The 19,258-nt window shown below is 40.9% G+C and overlaps 1 long non-coding RNA gene and 1 pseudogene across 4 annotated transcripts; one reads left to right on the top strand and one right to left on the bottom strand.

The window, feature by feature from the left end:
* Positions 1–1,944: 1,944 nt before the first annotated feature.
* On the bottom strand, positions 1,945–10,743 carry LOC136502780 (protein ZINC INDUCED FACILITATOR-LIKE 1-like; annotated as a pseudogene).
* Positions 10,744–12,334: 1,591 nt separating this feature from the next.
* LOC136504648 (uncharacterized) lies at positions 12,335–16,254 on the top strand. 4 transcript variants are annotated; one of them, XR_010770944.1, is made up of 5 exons: positions 12,335–12,648; positions 12,759–13,539; positions 14,902–15,071; positions 15,425–15,479; positions 15,838–16,254. It is a non-coding gene; the product is annotated as an uncharacterized lncRNA (long non-coding RNA). The 4 variants fall into 4 exon arrangements; XR_010770947.1 differs by having other exon boundaries at positions 15,327–15,479; XR_010770945.1 differs by having other exon boundaries at positions 12,756–13,539.
* The last annotated feature ends 3,004 nt before the right edge of the window (positions 16,255–19,258 follow it).

Below are 19,258 nucleotides of genomic sequence, written 5' to 3'. Positions count from 1 at the left end.
ATTCTGTGTAGGTCTCGAATTCAAATCTTGTCCATCACAATTAAATAAAATAATTATTGCTCACTCCTATTTCGTTTCTAAGGCTTGAAGAAGCTTTCACATGTGTGGGAGTGTTGAAGTATAAGTAAATTGTTCACCTCTTTCTATCAGTTGAAACTTTTGGATTGAATGGACCAGCACATGCAACTCAATAATTTTATCGTTCCACAGTCAAGATACCCATTTCACATCATTCTTTTCTAATTTTTAAAATATTAACCGTTAATATTTGTATCAAATAATCTTACGTTATCTTCAAATTTCCCATTATGGCATACCTTTTTTTGTGGCAAGACAAATGGGAAGCTTTCACATTATGTTTACTCCTACTATGTCTGGTCAGTATTATTGAGCTTGACATTTCTTACAACCAAATTGGCAACAGTTTAGTACAGTTTCGCTGTAAAAACGCCATGTATTAATAGTTCGTGGATATAGAAACCTTAATCAAGAGCGAATCAGGTAATTCGAGTAAATAGTTATACCATTAAATAAATACATTCTGTCCGAGTTAGTTATGAACAATTTTTTTTTTACTGATGGCGGCCTTCCTTTTCTACACCAAACTATATATATATATATATATATATATATATATATATATATATATATATATATATATATATATATATATATATATATAGAACTACTATCCTATAGCTGGCTGCAGAATAACTTATTCTGTAGCCACTTTGAGTTACGATAATTACTATATTAATTTACGAGATTTACAGTAACTCCTTACTAAGTGGTTTACTATAACGTTATGGTAAATATTCCCATGTGTTATAGTAATCCAACTATCGTAAATATGTATTGACATTATGGTAAATTAGTATATAAAATTATGGTAAATAGAGGTGGCTACAGAATAACTTATTTTGTAGCCGGCTGCTGAATAGCCTCTCCCTATATATATATATATATATATATATATATATATATATATATATATATATATATATATATATATATATATATGCGCTATTCTACACCAAACTATTATACTGAATAGAATTCAGTATTATTCAATAGTCGCGTTTCAGTATTATTCAGTATTTCGTGGTGCTAGGTGTAGTACTGAGTGATATTGAGCACTGTTCAGTAGTACTCAGTATTTTTTCTGGTCAATTTTGACTTGTGGTGTAGAATAATATTCTACACCAAGGGTGTAGAATAGCGCATATATATATATATATATATATATATATATATATATATATATATATATATATATATATATATATATATATATATATATATATATATGGAGAGGCTATTCAGCAGCCGGCTACAAAATAAGTTATTCTGTAGCCACCTCTATTTACCATAATTTTATATACTAATTTACCATAATGTCAATACATATTTACGATAGTTGGGTTACTATAACACATGGGAATATTTACCATAACGTTATAGTAAACCACTTAGTAAGGAGTTACTGTAAATCTCGTAAATTAACATAGTAATTATCGTAACTCAAAGTGGCTACAGAATAAGTTATTCTGCAGCCAGCTATAGGATAGTAGTTCTATATATATATATATATATATATATATATATATATATATATATATATATATATATATATATATATATATATATATATATATATATATATATATATATATATATATATCAGTAGCCAGCTACAAAATAAGTTATTCTGTAGTCACCTTCATTTACGATAATTTTATATACTAATTTACGATAATCCCAGCTACAGGGTAGTAGTTCTATGAGAGTATATTCAGTAGCCAGCTACAAAATAAGTTATTCTGTAGCCACCTCCATTTACGATAATTTTATATACTAATATACAAAATAAGTTATTCTGTAGCTACAAAATAAGTTTTTAATTTACGATATATATATCAGACACACAATACGCACATCAGTCCACCAGGCTAACATACAATAATTATCATCAACAATAAAACCAGTAACTCTCCATGAATAACCCCAGCTGTTTGGTTCAAGGGCATGCTTAATCCCTTTTCGCTTTACTAGCGCAGGACTAGTCCATCTGATTGATCTGAATGATCCAATGCTTCTGCAACTAATTAAAAACTCTAATTCCTATCATATTGCTGCTCTGGCATTGCCATAAAGGGCTTGAATGTGAGCACAAGTCCAAGAAACTCGATGACGCTCAGGAGAAAGAACACCATCTGATCACCTGTATGTGGATTGATTGTGGAATCAGAAGAAAACTGGAAGTAGAGTGTCATAATCCTAGAGTACAGCAGCAGCAACCATAATGAGAAGTAGTGACTAAAATATCCAAAGGAGTTAATATGGCATGTGAATGCATCAAAAAGATAAAACTTAGACCTGGAAAGAAGAAAGCCTGCTGGCGTCTCTGTGCCCAGGAAAACCTGCATTTGCAATTTTGCATGTATTAGTAAGTCATGAGGATACCAAAATGCCTAAGCATGTTTAGCAGTGCTTTGGGATTAAGTTAGAAATCCAAGATTATTCTAACTGAGACCTAATGAAAAATTAAATATCTCACAGAAGTGGTGAGTAACTAAAGTATATACTACTCACACAATGCCAGCCCCAGCAGGAGCGACTGCCTTGAATAAAGACATTACTGTCATGGACAGTCCATTTGCAGCTCCTCTTTGATCTTGAGGCTGATTAGTTGCACAGAGATCAGTCAATATGATACTTGTAGGATACAACAACAGAATGGCATTGAAATTGATTTGAACTTATATGCACATACCACAGCATTATTTTGAAGGATGAAAGTGCTTGTGACGATAGTAATCTGATACAACATGTCATGGATAAACTTATTAACATGAGGTGCAAAAATCCTAAGTGGTCTCCAAGTTTATATGAGTCTATAAGTCCATTACAATAATGCAACCACTCCTGATAACAGCAGATTTATTTTCTATCTAGAATATATAAGAAAGAAATGTCATAAATGGACAAAATTTGTTCTGAAAATATCAAGGCGATGGAGAAAAGAAAATACTCACACCAAGATTATTTTTTAATACTGATGCAATATTCAAAATGATCAATAGTCCAGTTCCTGAGAGATATGTCATATAGGGATATGCGAAGAGAAGAGGTATGCACAGAATCTGCAAGATCATGCACCACATAAGACATGCAGCCAAATGAGTTAATGCTTATCAGCAGAACTACAGTTTTTACTCACAGCTGCAATTCGAGAAGACTTGATAGGTCCAAGAATTTTATTAATCCAAGGATATACAGAGAGTTGATATACAATAAGACTGACACCTGGAGATGCAAGAGGCAGATACTGTGATTTGTCAGTGTTGATATAAAAATAAATAGAAAAGGTCAGGTGTAAATAGCAGTGCCGTTGAGAAGAAAAGGACAATAGCTAGGGAAGACTTTGAATACTCTTTCTAGCTTGGGGTAAAATTAACAGTTCACGTCCACTATTGATAATCATGGACAGCTACAATTGTCAAAGTTTATAGTAGCGTAGTTTTAAAATATACTTCTGGGAAAATATGTGTGATGCCGGTTATTTCCTAGCACCTAAGTTGTGATAGAATAACCAGCACACACACAATACAATACTGGCAACACTGATAAAAGTACCAAAATAATAAGTGTTACCTGTTATTGAAAGCACTTGACCTACATCCTGAGATGATAAGCTAAGGCCACCATACTTCTTGTCACTTTCAGCCCATAAAGAGAACACCTAAAGTCGAAGCAGTATTTAGTTCTCATAAAGCCCAAAGTTAGTACATTAAGTAGTATAATAACGTAACTGCTACCAGACAATCACTGTCGGTTGCTTTGGTAGCACCAGCAGTGATATGTGGACTTTCACTCCGGTTTGTGGCTACAACCAACGGTGATAGATAGTGTACTATCATTGCCTGTTATAGCCATGAATTGGCAGTGAAAGTCCACATATATCACTACCGGTTTGTGGTTTAAACGTCACTGATAAACTATTTTTGAAAAAAAAATCTTTTTATATGAGGTCAGATCAAAGTAAGCTTTTGACCAAAATTGTAGAGTTCAAAGAGAACTAAAACTATGTAGTTGACAACATTTTAATTGGAGATGGTTTACATGTACAAATATTCAGTATGAATTCTCAGATCAAATTTGAGATGGTTAACAATGTCTAATGGATACAAAGTCAACATCAAAGTTGTAGTACTCGATGAGGTGTACAACTTTGCAGTTAACAACATTTTCATTTGAGGTCATTTAGAGTGTCAAATATATAATATTAGATTTGTAAATGTGTCATTAAAAGAATAGCAGTAGCTGTATTGTCACAAGTGTTGCATAGCTTAGCTGGTATTGACACACTGAGATAATCTAGCATAGTGAATATTTATCATTGGCTACCATCAGTTGATTTTTCTTTTGCTTCTACAAGCTTTTTTGAGAGGTAATCAATTGTGTGGTTACACATGCTGTTGTATATAGGTTACAAATTATATATTAGTAATCTCTGATAGGTTGTTCATTATTCATAATTGTAAGGTAATACATACAATTCCACTTAAAATTGTGTTGAGTACTTAAAAATAAATATCATGTCTGCCAGAATGTAAAACTAATTCAAGAGCACAATTAGTTGTAGAATAATCCAAAATTAACTATCTGTCCGCGGAAAGTAACCATCTGACAATAATATCAGGAGCAGGTTATATTTTTAGATATTAAGACCATCCATGCAAAAACAAGTTTATACGATGTATCAAATATGCCTACTAGTTATATTTTTAGATATAATACATGTTTGGAGAATACATAATTAACAGATATCACATTTAAGATAATTTTCAAAACCATAAGAAATAAAAAAGGTAGAAATATACCTCTGTATAAGCCATATCATGAAAGGAGAAGACACAATTCATAATTATGGATGACATCAATGGCCAATTCTTGAACAAACTCTTCTTGTTATCCAAGCTAGAATTTTTTTCAACCTTCTCTTTGCAGTCAATCAGATGGGCCTCCAAAGCTTCAACTATTTTATTTTCATTTTCATGAACTTTATGCTTGTGTAGTGTCTCCTAAAAATATATCAAGGCACTTTACTATATAATGTGGAAGAATAAATTTGAGGGACAAAACTAAACATCTTATTGATGGAATAATTTAAACCATAAAAAATTCCCTCGTTATTTGACATATATCATATATCATTATACCACTTATAAAAGGAAATGACATACCCACTTACCCAGTGCCGAAAGTTCCCACACAAGTTGGAGTATAGGGAAGGGAATTTCTATGCATCTTTATTCTTGTTTATTTTGCAAGGACGTTGATTCAGACCCTCAACCTTATATGTAACTAAAAAAAAGGAAAGGCATCCCCTCACAGAGAAAACAAACAAAGTTCTGCTCGACCTTAGTACCATGCAAAAGTTGTTCAATGTTGAAATAAACATATTAGGACCAAACTCTCTTTCTAAAATATAGATAGGACTCATGTGTTTTGTAGTGTGTCATATATATTAAAATTATCTTAAATATCAATTATGTGTTAGATTGTGCAATATAGATTGGAGCACAGAAGCATTTAGAAGATTTGAGCAAGCACAATCATGAGCACGAAGATTATAGCAATCTAACATACCGGCATCCATATACAGCTTGCAAGAACAACAGTAGCAAAGAGTGATGTGCACAAGCAGGGTAAGAAATACGGGAACCTGTCAAGTTTCCACCAAATGTGAGTATTACAGATAGCAAGAAGTATCTAGTTTCGATAAAAGAAAGAATACCTTCCAAAGAATGAGTCTGGTGAAAAGATGTCTGGAAATTTTTCTGCAGGCTGGCGTACAAGAATTGCGTTACGGTTTCTAATAAATCATAGCCTAAAATTGTTACATTCTCTACTATACCAGTGCGAGGTAGCCTCCAAGAGCAGGTCCAATGATCAGACCTATCCCCCAAGCGGTGCTGACCTACAATTACAAGAAATTGAACTTTAGAATAAAAACAAGAGAAGTTCAAATTTCGTTTCATGAATATATTACAAGTGATAGTCCCAGAGCTTCATGTTCAGGTCGGCAAATTTCAATAGCATAAGCCTACAAAATTTGGCCATAAAAGGCATCAGCTGATTACACCTTGCATAAAAGTATTGAACAACATGCTAATTTACTTACTTTAATTGGCCCAAGCAAACCATTTAATGCGCCAAGGAGAAATCTTGTAGTTATTGCCATCCAGTAACTAGTACTAAGGCCAAACAAAGGTATTAAATATGACCCTGCAATATTAACAAGATTTATTAGAGAATAGACATATAAAATGAAATTCATTATAAGATAGGAATGAAAGAATTAATGCTTTAGTCAATACTGATGGAAGCAAGAACATTTACTAACACAGACAAAATGCCAACCATGACTACTGGCTTTCTCCCAATACGATCTGCTGCTATTCCCCAAACAGTTGAAGTCAAGCATCTACCAAGCATAAATGAAGCGCCTGAAAATTGTCCAGAAAAAGTTCAAAACATCATATATATACTCAACCATCTCACATGTGAATGAATCAGCAATTTATGAGGACTAACCCACAAATCCAGCATAGAAACCAATATCGTCTGTTCTTTTTGCAACATGCAAGTCTCTTATCTGAGAAAGAGATAAACTTATTAGCTAAAACAAATATGCACGCCGGCGCATATATATGGAAAAATAAATGAGAGGGGCTGATGAATTAATATTGACAAATTAATAGTTCTATCACTAGATTATTGATATCTATACGGAACAGTGAAATATCCTTAGGATTTAGGTTAAGAGGAATCATGACAAACATACCATGAAATACAAAAAAGGGAATAGTGATGACACCGGTAAAGCTGAATAGGGCAGGAGAAATGTAAGTGTTAATAAATGTATACTGAACTTTTTGCAAAAGAATAAAAAAACATATGGACCTGTTCGAGAAAAAAAATATGGACCGCTTACATGGAAATGATAGTATTCCAAAGTCAGCAATAACGAGAAAATGATTATCCAGAGCGGCAACAAGTAAAGTTGCTTACATGGAAACGGACAGTGAAAAATAGAAAAATAGCCTTTTTTGTAAAAAAAATTATTGGTAAGTGTTTGTAACGTTATTTTAGAGTGCTTAAGCATGACCATTTTTTATTATAACAGTGTTCTCTAGATGGTTCTTAGTACCCTTGATATATATATATAGAAATAACTATGGATATACTTGACCTGTTTGGGGATGCATCTGGCCTAAAGACAAATGTCCAGAAGAGTAGTGCTTATCCTATTCAGTGTGGAGAAGAGGAGATTTACACTAGTAGAGAAACTAGCTCTACTCCCGGTTCTCAACCCCTTTAGTCCCGGTTTTAGAACCGGGAGCACGAATCCGGGACTAAAGGGCCCCTCCTTTAGTCCCGGTTTCGCGCCCGGGACTAAAGGTCCACCTTTAGTCCCGATTGGTAATACCAACCGGGGCTAAAGAGGCCTCTCGGCCTGACCACGGAGACTAAAGTTTTTTTTTTCTTTTTTTTGTTTCTATTTCTATTTTCCTTTTTTTTCTATTTTCACTTCTATTTTCACGCTGCTACCGAACTAAAGGTTTTCTTTTTTTGTTTCTATTTTTATTTTCTTTTTCTATTTTCACGCTGCTACCGAACTAAAGGTTTTCTTTTTTTTTTGTTTCTATTTCTATTTTCAATTGATGATTCGTTTTGGTTTTTGAATTCGCATTAATGTTCAACATTTTGTATAAACTATAGTATGAAGGACCTTTAGTCAAAGATCAGCGGTACAATCCTATAGAGCAGATCCTGTTCAAGTTCGTGCTGCATGGTTCGAGAGCTGAGCTTTTAAGTTAGCTTTCACTCTTCTGAGCAAGCGAGGTGGTGTTAATAGGTGGGACTGGCTAGCAATTCCAGCATATTGCGTACTGGGCCGCTCCATTCTAGTATATGCTCTCTCCTATGTGTGGGCTTCAGGTCGAGCCGGCCCATCTAGGCTGATCCTAGCAGAGAGACGACTGTTTTGTTGGCTTACACGTACTGACAGTGAACAGCTAGCTAGCTAGCTAGCTAGTGTAGCAGCTACTCCTACATACTAGTGTCTTGATCGACTCGCTCCCGTACACGTACGCCCAGCTCGCTCCCGGCCGACCGCGGGAAAGAACATACACACGCACCTCTCGATCAACAACACTACTGTGGGTGACTAGTTAATAATAATACTCGCTCTGAGCCGTCACACGGCCGGCACTCCACAGAGCTCAATCGGTTGGAGACCTTTAGTCCCGGTTGGAGACAGCAACCGAGACTAAAGGTCCCTTTCTAGTCTCGGACGGAGCCTCTAGCCGGGAGTAGACTTTTACTCCCGGTTGGAGGAACCAATCGGGAGTAAAAGTTAACCTTTAGTCCCGGTTGGTAGCTCCAACCGGGACTAAAGGTCCCCTGCAGCAAAAGCCTGCCGCAGTAGCCGTTGGGCAGGATCTTTAGTCCCGGTTGGAGCTACCAACCGGTACTAAAGGTTTCTCTAGTCCCGGGCACGAAAAATACCGGGACTAAAACCAAATTTCGAAGTGGATCAAATGTCGTTTCTCTACTAGTGTTAGGTAGTTCAACATGCCCTTCCATGTGAAGTTTCAGAGTTTCCTTGCCGATATCTTGGTTTGCCCCTCTCTTTAAAGAAGCTCACTAAGGCTCAGACTCAGTGTATTATTGATCGGATCGTCGACTAGATGCCTGGATGGAAAGATGATCTTTTGAGCCGGGCGGGACAAGCAATACAAGTACAGTATGTGATGACTGTCATGCTCATTTATCTGATAATGGCAGTAGACTTACCGCAGTGGGCCATAAAGGCAATAGACAAAATCAGAAGAGGGTTTCTATGGCGAGGAAGGAAAGAGACAAGAGGAGGACACTGCCTAGTAGCTTGGGGCAAGGTGATGCGCCCTCGAGAGCTAGGAGGGCTAGGCATTTCAGATTTGAAGAACATGGGATGGGCACTTCGAATGCGTTGGCTATGGCTGCATAAAACTGAGCCCCATCGGTCATGGAGCATGTTTCCGATTCAGGTGCCAGAGCAGGTTAGAGCCTTCTTTGCAATGGCCATAATCACTGAAGTAGGGGATGGTACTCGCACACTCTTTTGGGAAGATAGGTGGTTGCATGGACAACGCATTATAGAAGTCGCCCCTCATTTGCGTTCTTTGGTGGCTAAGAAAACTATCAAGAAACGTACGGTAGCGGAAGCTCTTACTGAACACATCTGGATTTCGGATATAAGAGGAGCTTCATCGATTGGAAAACTAGTAGAGTATCTTGATCTTTGGGATCTTCTCACAGACTTCTCTTTAAAGCCTGAAATGGAGGACGTTCATATATGGCGCCTACGCCCCCCAGGACAGTACTCAGCAAAATCTGCTTATGAACATCTCTTTCAAAGATCAACTCTATTTAGACCTTGGGAACGGATTTGGAAGACCTGGGCCCCCCGGAAAATGCAAGTTCTTCTTATGGTTAGTCAAACATTACAAATGTTGGACAACTGATCATCTTGCCCGTCGAGGTCTGCCCTGTCCGGAACGTTGTATTTTGTGTGATCAGGAGCAAGAGACAATTAATCATCTTCTAGTATCATGTCCCTTTGCAAGGCAATACTCAGCCTGTTCGTTTGGCTGTGGCTTGTCGTAAACGATCGTAAATTTCTAGCCGAAACAGTATTTTTCTCTTACACAAACCAGCCAACAGTACTTCTTCACGAACCAGCAACGATACGAACCAACCAACCGAACAGGCTGACTGGTATTCCCTGCTATGTCAGGTTGGGTTGCAGCAATTTGCTCCTCAAGCAACTGATGTGGTGTTCGATGATTGGTGGGACAGATTATGGCATGCTGCTCCGGAACAACAAAAGAAAGGTCTCAATTCTCTAGTTGTACTAGGTACTTGGGTTCTTTGGACTCACCGCAATTCTTATGTTTTTGACGGAGCTGCTCCTAGCATTGCAAGGGCTCTTAATGCTACCAGCGAGGAACGACGTCTTTGGGAGATAGCAGGCGCACGAAGCCTCTCTTCCTTGACTACACCGGCACCTTTGCCTTAGAGTGGCCTGGTTGTTTGGTTTTTTGTGGTCGTCTTTTTATGTTAATTTAGCAGACGAGAATGTATTCTAAATCTTTAGTTTGGCGTGTGTAGAGTGTGTTTGTATGTGGGTGTTTGGGTTCTTATCCCGTATTTTCTTCTTAATATAACGAAGCGCAGCTCTCCTGTGATTTCAAGAAAAAAATAACCTTTTCCTCGACGATCTGGTACATCTGAATGTCTAATAACCACCCAATTCCTCTGAACTTTTGACCGTGAAAAGGAAAAAAAAACTTTCCTACAATATCAAGAGATATACAAGCCAGAATATTTTTTCCGTTATCATCTTATTAGGAGAAAATCCAAGCAGGTTGGGAGGCAGAATTCCAATCCATACCAGTAGAGAGGCAGATGATCCAGACGTACAAGAACTCCTTGTATGGCATCCCCTCCTGGAGGTCCTTCTTCTGGTCGTAAGCGCAGCCCGGACACCCCGGATGGTACTTCTTCCCCAGCAACGGCGAACTGCTGCTCTCCTCCATTGGCGGCCACAAATGCAATCCTCAACTCTGACGAGCTTTTTGCTCACAGAACAAGAAGAGGAGGACGTGCTGTTACACCCTCTTTTTTATACATACAAAGAGAAAAATATTGTGGTGTTGAGTTTCCAGCTGATAGACATGTACAACTGTATGTATACCGCGTCAAGATCGCCAAGAAGAAGACGACGACGACGGCTACTGGATCGAAGGAAGAAGCCAAATGGTGCTGCACTGCGCCGGCGTTGCGATGGTTTGGGTGACCCATGCCGCGCCAAAGCAATCGCGTCATGCGTTGCGTCATCGCCACAGAGAGAAAGAGAAACATGGAAATGGACGGCCAGCGGCGCCGAGGAACGACAATCGCAGGCGAGACAAATATGGGGGTATTTGGAATTTGGATCAATGGGCTAACAAATAGCTGATCTGTTTGCATGCTAAACAGGAGAGGGCTAAATATGAGCTAATAATAAGTGCTTAATGGAGATTAATCGGTGGTTACATCCCATTAGCTCATAATTAGCCCATGTTTAGTTTATGAAATTTTTTAGAATGGTTGGGGGGGGATTTCGACGGCTCACGTCAAACGATCCGACGGTTAGGAAGGCAGAAAGCGATGAGAGGCGATGAGAGAGAGGCGATAGATGTGTCTATGGTCGGTGGGCCCATATGCACACAACGCCTCTCATCGCCTCCGCAATTGAGGGGATTAGGACTCCAAATAAAGGAGTGATAATTTCTTTTTCGTAGTTCTTTTATTTAATCAAGGGTAAAAGGGTAAATTCATAATAAAATCGTAATGTTTTGAGTGGTATAGTTGGGGTGTATGATTCAAGAACTATAGTTTGATGAATATCTTGTTGAGTGGTATAGTTGGGTTAGATAATTCAATTAGTATAGTTAGATGAATATTTTCTTCCTAGCTCTGCCGTCGTCCATCCGCCACGCCATCCATCCATCCACCGCCATCCTCCAGGCGGACCGACCTATAGGGCGAGCTCCGGCGGCCGCCCTAGGTCCCCTCCGGCAAGCACCACTACTACCCTGTTCTCTGCCCGGCGACGGCGTCCATCGAAGTGCGAGCGCAGCCGTGCAGGTCCGATGCGAGCCAGGAGGTTGAAGAAGGTGCCCTGCTGCCTGCTGGGCCCTCTGGACGTCTGAGAAATGGCCCATTTTCTGGCCCATTTTGGCCTTTAGGCATGGGCGGCGGCAGGGTATGCCCCTGTATTCCTTGGCATACCCAAGATTTGAGAGAAAAAATAAACGTATATATATATATATATATATATAGAGGGAGAGGCTATTCACTAGCCGACTACAAAATAAGTTATTCTGTAGCCACCTCCATTTACTATAATTTTATATACTAATTTATCGTAATGTCAATACATATTTACGATAGTTGGGTTACTATAACACATAGGGATATTTACCATAACATTATATTAAACCACTTAGTAAGGAGTTACTATAATCTCGTAAATTAACATAGTAATTATCGTAACTCAAAGTGGCTACAGAATAAGTTATTCTGTAGCTAGCCAGCTACAGGATAGTAGGATGCATTCACGTGGTATTCTGCAATGGCTCGTAGGCCCAGTAAAGCGACCAATTACGGCAGCCCACGAAGGAACCAAGCCCAGAAAGGCAGAAACCATCCATTCCCGTCCGTCCCGTGAGGCCGTGACTCCCGTGTCCCGTCCATTCCCTACGTCGCGATTTCCTCTGCTCCGAGCCGGAAGCGGAACGCGGCCGGCCGCTAGCGCCGTGGTTCACCCTCTAACCTCCACCCGCGCCGAGGTTCACACCTCCCCCACTCTGGCGTCTAGCCGACTCGTCCCCTGCCCCTTTCCCTGCTGGCTGCTGCCTCCTCCCAGCGCGAAGGAGCCGGCCACCGACAGCCCGGCGGTGCCCCTTCTACTCTGCAGCACCCTCCGGCGTCCGTGTCCGGCCTACCGGCCCTCCCTAGCTACCCCTCGGCGGCTCAGTGGCTTCAAGCATGGTGAGCAGACCAGAACACCCTAGATTCACTCCTCAGTGAAACATTGAAAAGAAATTCTTTTTCTAATTTTTTTTATTGTATTCTTAATTCTTGTAATGTAAACGAAGAAGAAAAGGATGTTAGCATATTTATGCAGCTGATAAAGAGGGTGAGGTTGCAGATTTGGAAGCGCTTGATCATGATCCTAGGAAGCGGATTCCCATCTCAAGGTTTGTTGTCAATGACCAGGATAGAGTTAGGAGATATATTGAGTTGGGGCCTGTTTGGTTTAAGGAACATAAATGGCTTAAGTATAGTGTAGAAAAAAATATCATCAATCTCTTCCAACAAGGGGATCGTATAGTTATATTTTAGTAGCCTTTACTATTTTATAATATTCCTTAATTATTAGAGACAATGGCATTATGTTTAGAACTTGTACTCTGGTTATTATTATGGATTTGTTATGGCCATTATAAATTATCGTCTATTATATTGTATATTTGCTTCGAAAATTTTTATATGTGGTGTACCCAACTGCAAACTCCTGGCTCCGCCACTGGGTCTAAGCACCGCGCACACCAGAGGCAGAGAACGAAACGCGCTCCGCGCTCGGGCTCGGCGGCGGCGCTCCAAACCGTGCTCCCTGCCTCTCCGTCCCGGCGTCCCGGCGTCCCTACTCCCTAGTCTCTACGCCGGCAGCCAGCGAGGAGCGAGCGGCGGCGGGTGTCCCCGCGCGGCTGCGCCAAGGCGGCCAAGGCGCCGAGCCGGCGAGCCCCCAAGAGGCGAAGACGCCAGCAGGCAGCAGCAGCCTCGCCGGCGGACCAGGAGGAGCATGTCGTCACACGCTCAGTAGGTCCGGCGTTCAGGCCATGCCCCATTCTTCTGGCTCTGTGTGGTCCTTCTAGAAAGGTGCGTCTTCTCTTTGTACTTCGCTGGTGATGTGACGTATCATGGTGCTCTCTAGGTGCTTGTTGAATTGCCTGTGAGTCAAAAAGGTGTGTCTAGATTGCCTATGAGTAATTGCAGTCTATTTACGAAAAAGAGTTGAATTATTGTGACGTGACAACAACAACAACATAGCCTTTCAGTCCCAAGCAAGTTGGGGTAGGCTAGAGTTGAAACCCACCAAGAGCCCCAAATTACGGTTCAGGCACTTCAATAGCTGCTTTTCAAGCACTCTTATTCAAACATAGATCTCTAGGTATATCCTAAGCTTTCAAATATCTTTTTATTGCCTCTCCCATGTCAATTTCGGTCTTTCTCTACCTCTCCTCATATTATTAGCTTGGCTTAGGACTCCACAATGCACTGGTGTCTCTGGAGGTCTCCTTTGGATATGGCCAAACCACCTCAACCGATGTTGGACAAGCTTTTCTTCAATTGGTGCTACTTCTAGGCGATCACGTATATAATCGTTCCGAACTCGATCCATTCTTGTGTGACCGTAAATCCATCGCAACATACGTATTTCTACAACACTCAGTTGTTGAACATGTCGAATCTTTGTAGGTCAACATTCTGCTCCATACAACATAGCCGGTCTAATCGCCGTTCTATAGAACTTGCCTTTTAGCTTTTGTGGTACCCTCTTGTCATAGAGAATGGCAGAAGCTTGTCGCCACTTGATCCACCCTGCTTTGATTCTATGGCTAACGTCCGCATCAATATATTCATTCCTCTGTAGCATCGATCCCAGATACCTAAAGGTATTCTTCTTAGGCACTACTTGACCTTCCAAACTCACATCTCCCTCCTCCTGTACAACTCCGCTAAAGTCGCATCTTATGTATTCGGTTTTAGTTCTGCTCAATCTAAAACCTTTAGACTCAAGGGTTTGCCGCCATAACTCTAGTTTCCTATTTACTCCCGCCTGACTTTCGTCCACTAACACTATATCATCAACGAATAACATACACCAAGGGATATCCTCTTGTATGTTCCTGGTAACCTCATCCATTATCAAGGCAAAGAGATACGGGCTTAAGGCTGACCTTGATAAAGTCCAATTTTAATCGGGAAATTGTAGTTTTTGGATGAATCACGGTTATCAGTTCCTTTCTGTGTGATACTGTTTCTAAGTTTGAATCTTCCAAGTGATCAGTTTTAGTTTCTTTAATAATCGATTAGTACACAATGAAATGCCTCGATTTTGGTATAACTTATGTGAGATTAGCTTTAAGCCTTGGCATAGACTGTTGAGGAGTCTCATGGTATAACTTATGCATAGTTTTCTTGACACACTTAGCACCTTTTGCACTAAAAAACTTATAGGATGAACTGGAAGCAGAACTTAAAGAACTGGAGGGAGCTGAGTTGGAATCTCAGCTTCTGGAGCATGTCCCAGCCAACAAGCAACCAGCTAGCTCGCCCTGTTCCACAGAATGCTACAGCTGAAAATGATGAGCTTGCTGCACTGCAAGCAGCAATGGCATTGTGATCAGGTCATTGTTTGATTCATTTGTACATCTTAGTGTCTATTTGATGTTGGTTTCATGGGACTAATTCACTGGTGCCTATTGGCTAAATCTGAATAATGATGTGTCCAACAGGCTGTATAGCAGTATTTGTTTTTGTTTTTTTTTTTGAAGGTCGTATAGCAGTATTTGTTGTTGATCCGATGTATAAGTGTGCATATATATTAGCTTGATTTTAAATTACTCTACACTGATGCTTTGGTATGGCTCTTGGTAGTCCAGCAACCAGTCTGTTGTTCCATCCCATGGCAACGTCCCCTTGACATTGCCAAGTTCATCGTTGCTGCTCATAAGTTCAGCCATGGCTTATCCATTGACAGGTCTGTCTCCTACAACCAATTGACCAGTGCTTAGATACAAGAAATTTTCAATAAGGTAATCCTCATTTGTTTTTTTCTGAAAAAATTAGTTCAGTTTCAGATTTCTGAAAAAATCAGTTTCTATGTTATATCTTGTTTGTTAATCAATGCTAATAATTTAGAATTTCCCTTGAACTAATTATTTTTATTCCGTTAATCCTTGCTAATAATCATGCTTAAATGTTGTATCATGATTTTTTTGCACTGGTGATTTTGAATTTTGGCGTATGAGCTATCAATATTTTGTTACCATTAGTGCCATTGTATAACTATTTTTGAATGAGTACATGTGCACGTGCTATTTTCTGCTCTTTAGTCTCTTTGTAGTAACAAAGATGCACATTGTTGATTCTGTTCCCTTTATGTGAAATCAGGCTTGTCTCAGCCTTGGCTTTTGCAATGTTGTTCTGGGCAACCGTCACCGAGGGACTTCACCGCAGCAAGAACATCCACCACGACATGAATTACCAGTGCCCTACTGCAAAGACCGGCCTGTTTGGTGTCGCTGCTTTCCTTGGCCTTGATGCCTCTCTCTTCTGGCTTGTTTGCCAGATGCTGGTCCTCAATGCAAGGGCTGACTACCTGGACGAGGATGACAATAAGGGCGAATATGGCCAGGTTTATGCTGCTGAAGTCGATGGCTCGAAGGTCTGAGCCTATGCAGTCATGCTTGTCAGGGTTCAATGATTAGTGTCACTTAACTATATTATGTCATCAACAAAGTCGCTTTAGCTCTCGTAAATTTGTATATAAGTTGGAAAGTCATGCATAAGGCTGGTGGTTATTGTGCATTCAGGTTTCAGTGTGACCAATAAACAGTATTGTCAGTACAATTGGTTTGCTGCTTCCCATTGTGAGCTTATCCTTGTGCTATGCCGATCTTCTTTGTTCTATGACTAATTGTGGAAGCTTGTTCCAAACATCAGAGTTCTGGTGTCTGAATGGCATTAGCTACAAGAATGAAATATAATGATTAAATTTCATATTGTTGTAATGTAGAGAGCTTGAGCATACGGCATATCATTGTTTGATATACACTGTAAAATTTGTTACAAACACTGTAAAATTTGAGATACGACATATTAAGTTTGTTTCTGGACATGACAGACTTGATCAATCTGTTTCTGCGTTCATTCCACATTGTAGAGATCCTATAAATCAGGAAAGAGCAAGTACGATCCTATAATTATGGAGTGTGTTACGGTGTCCGATCCTATAATTATGGAGTGTGTTACGGCGTCTCGAGATCGTGGCTGGAAACTCCCGTCTCCGGTCTCCCCGCGTGCAAGGACAGCCGAGCGGCCCAACTGGGGTGAACGCGAGTGTTTTTTTTATATATATTTTAATTAAGGTCTGCCTTATTCACGTGGCTTAGCTGGGCCAGCCCATCGCGAGGTCGCCTGTCGCCAAGTCTGTCCACTACTACATCATATAAATTTTATGGGTCTTCTAAATGAACTCAACAACATAGCGTGCTGGCAACTCACGAACCTCGATGCCCAAAGGGACCATTTTTTTTTTGCTCAGTTTTTCTTTTTGCCCACTGTATTTTTATCCAAGTCCTAACGGGCAGGGGAAGGATTGGTCCCTGCTGCCGCCGTCCTCCTTTTTTTTTTTTTGCTCATGCCACCATCCTCTAGGCACCATCTCCGACGCTGTCCGCCTGGAGTCACACCTTCTCTGACGGAGCGCCGCAGCCATGGTGTCCACATCGAACGGCTCCCCGACGGATCCGACAAAGGGGCGTCGACCGGTCTCATGTCTTTAGAGAGTGATGAACCACTAGCCCTAGCATGATGGGAACTAAGCCACCACTCTCATGCGTCGTCGCGTAGACTAATAGGCTAACACAATAAAAAAGACAGGCGACATTACTCTCATGTCTTGTTTGAGTGGACTCGTAGTCATGCACGATAGCAACTCAACCTACACTCTCGTGGCTCGTCTGAGTGGACTAATAGGTCTAACATTAAAGGAAGTGAACCGATCATTCTCATGTCTCGCCACAGTGAACCAATAGCCCTAACATGATAAGAACTAAGCCGCCACTCTCACATGCCCTTCGAGTGGACTAATAGGCTAACACGATAAGAAAGTCAACAAATCACTCTCATGTCTCATCTGAGTGTACTCGTAGGTCTCGCACGATAGCAACTCGCATATGTTTTGCAATGGCTACACACGAGTTTTCCTGATGTTTCAGACGTATGTTGCAAGTGTTTTAACTATTTCAGACGTGTATTGCAAGTGTTTCATTTAGATGTTGTAAAAGTAGATCTGGTGTTCCACATGTTGTAGTGGGACCCATCTGCCACAACCGCTTGCTGTGCTGGGCCTGCCTGCATGCGTGTGGGTGTGAAGGGGGTGCGAGCAGCGTGGCCAACCATGCGCTAAATTTGCAACCACACTCTTTATGGCGAAGTGAACAACCATCGAATTGCCAATCTATAAGGAGATTGGGCAATCATCAAACTACCTAGATGGTCGTTCCTAGTTCTGATCCATTGCTTAGCTTCGTACTTGATCACCTGCAGCAACGATTGGAGCATTGTCCATGTCTTCCTGAAGCACATGACATTCCTCTCCTTCCAAATGCTCTAGGTGATCATGGAAAATAAGAAGTCGAGCCCACGTCGCTTGTCTGGTTTCCAGCTGTGCCGCAACTTATACCACAAGTCAAGCAGGGAAGCACATCCGTCGCCTTGGGGCACAGAAAGCAACACATGGAACAGATGAACCACCAAACCTGAAATGTTAAGGAACACGTGACCAAGAGGTGGTCGCAGGTTTCCTCCACTTCATCACACAAGTGACACAATGGGTGGGGTTCTAGTCCATGGTGTCTTCGGCGATCCATTGTCTAGAGTGTTTGTGCTTGACTAAAGAGTCCAAAGAAGATCTTTACCCGGAGCGGTGCCCAACACTTCCAAATCAGGTCATGGCCCCGGAATTGCATGGCTCTTAGGTGAAGCACCCGCAACGTCACATGTAGAAAGAATACTAGAATAGCATGCGGGGACACATGCTTGTGGTGAGAAAGTAAGTGTCGGTGCAGAAAGTGACCAACATATAAATTTTGTAGTTTTACCGTATGTTGTGATCGGAGGTGGCCTATCACTCAATGACACAGGGTTTATACTAGTTCAGGCAACGTGCCCTACGTCCAGTTTGAGTCGGTCGGTGACTTTATTCTTGAGCTCAGGTGCTCGAAGTTTGCAGTGGGGTTACAAACAAGAAGGAGAAAGATGAGGGGTACAAGAGGTTTGGTCGGACTCTGGTCAGAGGAGCCGAGAGTGACGGGAGCCCCGCTATGCGCTAAGTGTTTGAGCGTGTGCTCGTGGTTTGAACCTGGAGGTTCTGTTGTTGTGGACTAGTGAACTGATCGATCGAATAAAATCTACCTGTTGGGAGAGAGCGCATCCCCTTTTATAGATGAAGGGGATGGCCTTACAAGTGAAAGGGAGAGAGTATGTATGCTACTAAGCCTTGTTGCCCACGCCGGCGGGTACAAGATGATAGTAGGCGCCCACAACACTGTTGAATGTTAGATGCACGTGGGAGGTCGTGTTGTCTTCTTCGGGTATGACAGACGTCGGCGCCTGCCACACCGTTTGATACCTGGAGGCATGCAAGGAGTTTTACCATGTTCGTCTGGTACGGTAAATGTCGGCGCCCACAACACTGTCGATGCCCAGAGGCATGTGGGGGAGCCTTACCGTATGGGAGTTAATGGCGCCCACAATACTGTAGGGGAAAATATCGGCGCCTACAACACTGCTTGGATTCTGTCATGCC

Source organism: Miscanthus floridulus, chromosome 14, assembly GCF_019320115.1.
Source record: "Miscanthus floridulus cultivar M001 chromosome 14, ASM1932011v1, whole genome shotgun sequence".
In the NCBI taxonomy this organism is placed as follows: domain Eukaryota; kingdom Viridiplantae; phylum Streptophyta; class Magnoliopsida; order Poales; family Poaceae; genus Miscanthus; species Miscanthus floridulus.
This window is presented reverse-complemented; position numbering and strand designations above follow the sequence as displayed.